Source organism: Salvia hispanica, chromosome 4 (assembly GCF_029641045.1).
Source record: "Salvia hispanica isolate PSC_SH4W2 chromosome 4, Shi_PSC_v1, whole genome shotgun sequence".
NCBI lineage: Eukaryota > Viridiplantae > Streptophyta > Magnoliopsida > Lamiales > Lamiaceae > Salvia > Salvia hispanica.
The window spans coordinates 22,760,314-22,766,313 of record NC_142695.1 but is presented as its reverse complement, the minus strand read 5'-3'; positions in this window follow the sequence as shown (position 1 = coordinate 22,766,313).

The window sequence follows — 6,000 nt, the reverse complement described above, 5'->3', positions numbered from 1 at the left end:
TGTATAATATATATATAAGAAATTATTATTTGAATATATTCTTGATTGATAAAAAAAAATAATTATTGAGAAATATGATTTGTATATAGAAAAATAATTATTTGTATAATAGTTATCATTAGATTTATACAATTTGTATTATAATTATTCTTTTATGTGTATAATAGTATTTATTAGTTAACATATACTCACATGAATTTAAACACAAGCAAATTGATATCTATAAAGAACTAATGAATAATAGTTCATGTAATAATATTTGTTGTTAAATAATAATAATAAAAGATAGAGTATTAATATAGACAAAGAATGATGAGACATCTATCTTATAGTTATAAATAATGATTTTTATCCCACATTGAAAGAAAGAGAGTAACACATCCAGAATGTGTAACTATAAAAGAGAATAATCCAATACACTCTCTTCCAAATTAAAGCCTCAAATCCAACTTTAGTATTGGCATTTTATAAATCAAAAGGTCTAACTTAAAGTATTGTTTATTGTTTATTAATTTTTATAAGTAAATTATAAACATTATAAGTTGTACTCCCTCCGTCCACGAATAAGAGTCTCGTTCACTTTTTTGCACTTATTTTAAATGATAATAAATAGTTATAGTGGAGAAATGATAAAGTAAAATAGAGGATAATGTAAACAAAACTCTTATTTACATTATTCTCTATCTTTATCATTTCTCCACTTTAACTATTAATAATCATTTTCACAAAACAAGTGCAAAAAACTGTACGGGACTCTTATTCCTGGACGGAGGGAGTAACTTTTAGTCTTGTTCAAATTTATTATCAATAAAATTGCAACAACTATTATACAAATAAATATTATTCTATATACAAATCATATTTCTCAATAATTATTTATATTTATTTTTATCTATGAAGAATATATTCAAATAATAATTTTGTTTACATATATTATACAAAAAATGAAGAAAAATAGAAGACAAAAGAAAGTTTTGTATCCCACATTGGAAAAAGATGAATGAATGCTCTAAACATGTAATTATAAAAGAAAATACTTCAACACATTTTGTCTTACATCGAAAGTTTAACTTAAAACATTCAAGGATGTCTCTATAAATGAGAAAATCAAGAATGGTTTCATAGAGCTCATAAGCAAAAAACATAAAAAAATCAAAACACCGAACCGGCCCGGAACCGGCGGTTTTTTAAACCGGAACCGCCTAGGACCCTACCGGGCCGGTTTAGGTTCATGAAAATGTTGAACCGTAAACCGCCGGTTCCGGTTCAGAACCGGCGGTTTTTGAACCGTGTGCACACCTACCTATAGGAATGTCCCCGTACCGCATTGTTTTTGGAAAGATGTGTCACTTACCAGTAGGAATTGAACACCGAGCGTACTGGGCAGTTCAGCAAGTTAACATGGATGCTAGAGCCTGTGAGGAGGAAATGAAGCTGCAGATACAAGAGCTGGAAGAACTCAGATTGGAGTCATTCGACTCGGCCATGTGGTACAAGGAAAAGACTAAGATGTGGGACGACAAGAATCTGATGACCAAGGATCTCCAAGTTGGCCAGAAAGTACTACTCTTCCAGTCGAGACTGAAGCTAATTCCTGGAAAACTCAAGTCAAAGTGGGCAAGGCCTTACATCATTACCGCACTTCGTTCTAATGGAGCGGTCGAGATTTCAGGGAGTATCCCTAACTCTGAACCTTTTGTCGTAAATGGGCATAGGCTGAAAATATATAGGGAAAATACAGAGATGTGTGTAGTGGAAGAGATTCCACTACATTTAAATGTCGCCTAGTGACCAGCAGGATAGGGATTTGGAGTTCCACCTGGTCAATTTTCTTAAGATATGGTTTGTGCATACTGACCCGGTAGAATTTCAAATACCCTAAGAAATAATGTAAATATTGTAAATACTTAGAAATTAAATTTTAATGTAGGCAAGTGGGAAATTCAAAAATCCCAAAAAAATATTTTCTGACCTTAAATATTAATTTGGAATACGTACTGACCACAAGAATACTAACTTGATGAAACTCTGAATTATATTTAGGAGTCCTTTTCACTTTATTTCCATTTTTAGTTAATTTAGGGGGAGATATTAAGTGGAGGTTTGAATTTTGGCATGTGGTGCAGCTTTGCAGGGCAAGGACATCGACTGGGAGGGCGCGTGGAGCAGAGATGTGATGGGAAACGTCCAATCAGCTGCGAGAATGCTCAACTGCCTCTCCCCCGAATCATCGCGACTTGGAACCGCCTACAACCAGTCAAAATCTTCAACTGCCCACACCTCTATAAAAACCCCAACCGCCTATTCCCCTTCACTTTACAAACCCTTACCTGCATTCTCTCACCCGAAAACAACCACCCCCGTAAACCACCCTGATAACCACCGTAAAACACAACACCAAAAACCTGCACTTTCAACACACTTGACAGCATTGACTGACTTAGGAACGAGTAGTGCCGAGGAGAAAGAAGACATAGAATACCAACTCCAGAGCTTCCACCCCAACCAGTAAGAGCACTAGTGAGAATGGTTGATCAAGTTGAGGACGATCCAGAGCTCGCAACGTTGATTGCGCATGCCGATGGAGATCCCCCGCAGGCCATAGTGGTCACCCCAGGCCAAACAGCCTGTGATGTTAAACCCCATGTTATTGCAATTTTGCCAACGTACTGTGGGAAGAGTTACGAGGGGCTCTACGAGTTCCTTAATGAGTTCTGCAAGATTTGTAAGGCGCAAAGGAGACCAGCAGGGGCAAGCGAGGATGACTACAGATTGAAGGCCCTACCGTTTGTCCTAAAAGGAGAGGCCAACACCTGGTTCATGCGCCTACCAGCCGACTCCATCAACACATGAGCCGATTTCAAGTAGATGCAGTGGAGATCTCTAGTGAAGATGAAAGGGCTACTCCCACAAAACCTGGGGAGGAGCCCTTGACAACTAGCCAGGAGGACGCCCCAACGGCAATAAAGACGACCCCACCAACGCCAAATGACCAAGAGGAAGAGGCAGACAAGGTGGCTGAGGGTCTAGACCTACTGCCCAGAAGGAACCTTCAACACCAGCCGAGGAGAAGTATAAGGGAGACGAAGATGAGGACAAGTACCTCCAAGAGAGGAAACGGAAAGGAAAGAACCCCCTAAGAAGCAGAGCAGCAAGAAGCAGCGCACGGCCAACACAAGGATTGTGATCCGGGAGCCAGAACAGAGAATGGGGACCTGTGATAGTGAGTACACCTCCAGCGAAAAGTTGGAATCAAAGAGTGGTCTCTCTAGAAGGTGAGGAGTATCATGAACAACAACTCCCCGACAATCACCATGAGCTAGTGGGAGGGCACAACAAGGCCAAGAGGGGCAAGTTGGGCAGAACGAACAAGCACAAGGACAGAGACAAGCCAATCTGGAGAGGACAGTAGCTGAGTTAGCAGAGGAGAACAGGCAATCGCGGGCAGAGAGGAAAGCAAGAGGAAATGGAGCTAGCAAGAGGAAAAGAGAATACCGGAGCTGGACCGTGTGGCCATGGAGGCCAAGATGGTGGATCAAACGAACCAAAGAGAGAGAAAGTAACAAACCGGAAGAGTCAGATGAGAACCAACCTGAGGAGGAATCCGATGAATCACCTGTACAGAGCCCTGCCCCAAGGAGGAGCAGGAGGAATGTTCGACAAGGCACCCTGCCAACCAGTTAGTCTTCTTTTTAATTTTAAATCTTTCTTTTTGTCTTTTTTTTTTATTGTTAGTTTTGTTTGTGTAGGTAGAATTAAATATGTGTAGTTTATGTGTGCAAACCCCATTCATAACACTTAGCCTATTCAATAGTCTAAGTGTGAGAAGTAAAGGGTTTGCTACTTTGGCGCATGTGTAAATGCTTTTGTGTTTCTGTCATGTGCATGTTAACTCATACTTAGCCTATTGCACAGTCTAAGTGTGAGTCGTTTATGTATATATGTGTTATGTTCTTTTATGTCTTGTTATGTTTTGTTGAGTTTAAGTGTGTATCTAAAACTCTCCCACTTAGCCTATTGCATAGTCTAAGTGTGAGAAGTTTTTAGATATAATATGTTTTATGTATGTTTGGTTGATGTGAATGTGTGTCTGTCATACTAGCCATTCCCATTTTTCACTTCACAGCCCATATCTGAGGGCAGACACGTGTGAAGAGAGAGAGGGGAGCAAATGGCCAATATGACATGTATATATGTGTTATTCGAGTCAGCTGCATGTGATAGTGTTTTTAGGATTTGTTTAGGTCTAGGATGTATATATATGTGTGTTTTATGAATGGGCTTAAAACTCAACTGCCTCAAACTGACGGTGAGGGGAATTGAGGGAGATAAGGCATGCTGGAAAACAGAACCCCCCCCCCCCCCCAGTAGCTCGTAGTCAGTATTGATGATGCAAGTATAAAGGAAAAACCCATCTTTTAGGCCATACACGAAAGCCCTCTCAAATGGTGAGTTAGAAGCCTAAAGTGGAACTACTTTCCACTAAAAACATAAAAAAAGAAGAGTGGCTGCCACATGATGTCTAGGGCAAGGTGACCGTGTGTAGCAAATCCTGAAGGCAATAGGAAACCCCCCTCGAAAAAAAAGAAAAAAAAAACCTTACCCTTTAGAACCCCACTTTCTAACCTGATCTACATCCCGAAATAACCCACTAGCCACTGAGACTGTGTGTGTGCAAGGCATAAGGCAAGAAGGCAACTGGCCAGGAGGACATACAAGAAGAACCAGTTGAAGAAGAGAAAGTCAAGGAGAAAGGAGAAAATTGACCCGGAAAAATTCCAGGTCCAAAAAAATATAAGAAGGAATAAGGGTGGCAAAGCCAAAGAAAATTATCGAAGAAAATGGTCGAATATACTTGACCACAAAAAAAGAGGAAGAAGGAATAAGGGTGGCGAAGCCACAGGGAAGCCACTGACCAGTGGGAGGCTAGTATCAGAATTGTCCAGCCGAAGAGAAGCACCAGCCAGAAGCCCAAATGCACACAGTTCCCCCACTTCAAAATAAAGTACTCCCTCCGTCCCAACGAAGATGACCCCTTTCTTGGATGGCACGGGATTTTATGCAACTTTATTTTGTGTGTTAAATGGAGAGAGTAAAGTAAGAGATAGGGGATAAAGTAGAGATAAATGGGTTTCCATTTTAAGTAATGGGTCATCTTGGTTGGGACAAACCAAAAAGGAAAGTGAGTCATCTTTAATGGGACGGAGGGAGTAGTTAGTTTTGAACCTTAGAGCCTTAGGAACATCCACCCCAAACACTACAAACCAATAGCCCCGTTACAAGCCTTAAAGACCTTCAGGAGCTTCGCGTGAGATCTAAGTCCAAAGCATCTGTGGTTCAACATTGAGAGAAAAAATCGTCCTAACATCCCCGATGAGGAATGAGTGACTGAGTGAATCTAGTGTTTGGCCAAGAGCTGGGTTGTCTTGAAGAGCGGATATACTGATTGGGGAGGAAAAGGGGGGCGGCGGAAGTTCAAGGCTGCCTAAGGCCGGATTGCACCTGATCCCAAGGGGAGGGACGGTTGAAAATATAGCCTGTTCTATGTGTTTTAAGTGTTTTTATATGTGTCTATGTGTGAATTGAGTGTATTATCCGCAAAGAAGTTGCTTAAGTGTGCAGGATAAAGGGGTCCGAGTCGGTAGGAGACGGTTCAGACAACTTAGGTGAAAAGAGCGCTAGAAGGGTGCAATACTGACCAGGATTCATACTAGAGAAAAGGCTCGAGATGGAGAAAAATGATTGCTGGGATGATCAACCATAAACAGGGGCAAGAGAGTCATTTCGCGAAGGAAGTCTACCCTAAAAGAAAAGGCAAGCCTCCCTATAAAAGAAGCCACTTGGAGAGAGAGAGAAAGAGTTCTTAGCTCGGAGTCCAACCACTACACTTGGTTAGAATTCTCTCTAAAAGATCAGTTCCTTCAGCATTGTCCACATTCTTCTCGTTCCTCGCCACAGCCATGGTCACCTGAAGTTCCAGACATCCACCGGAGAGTCATC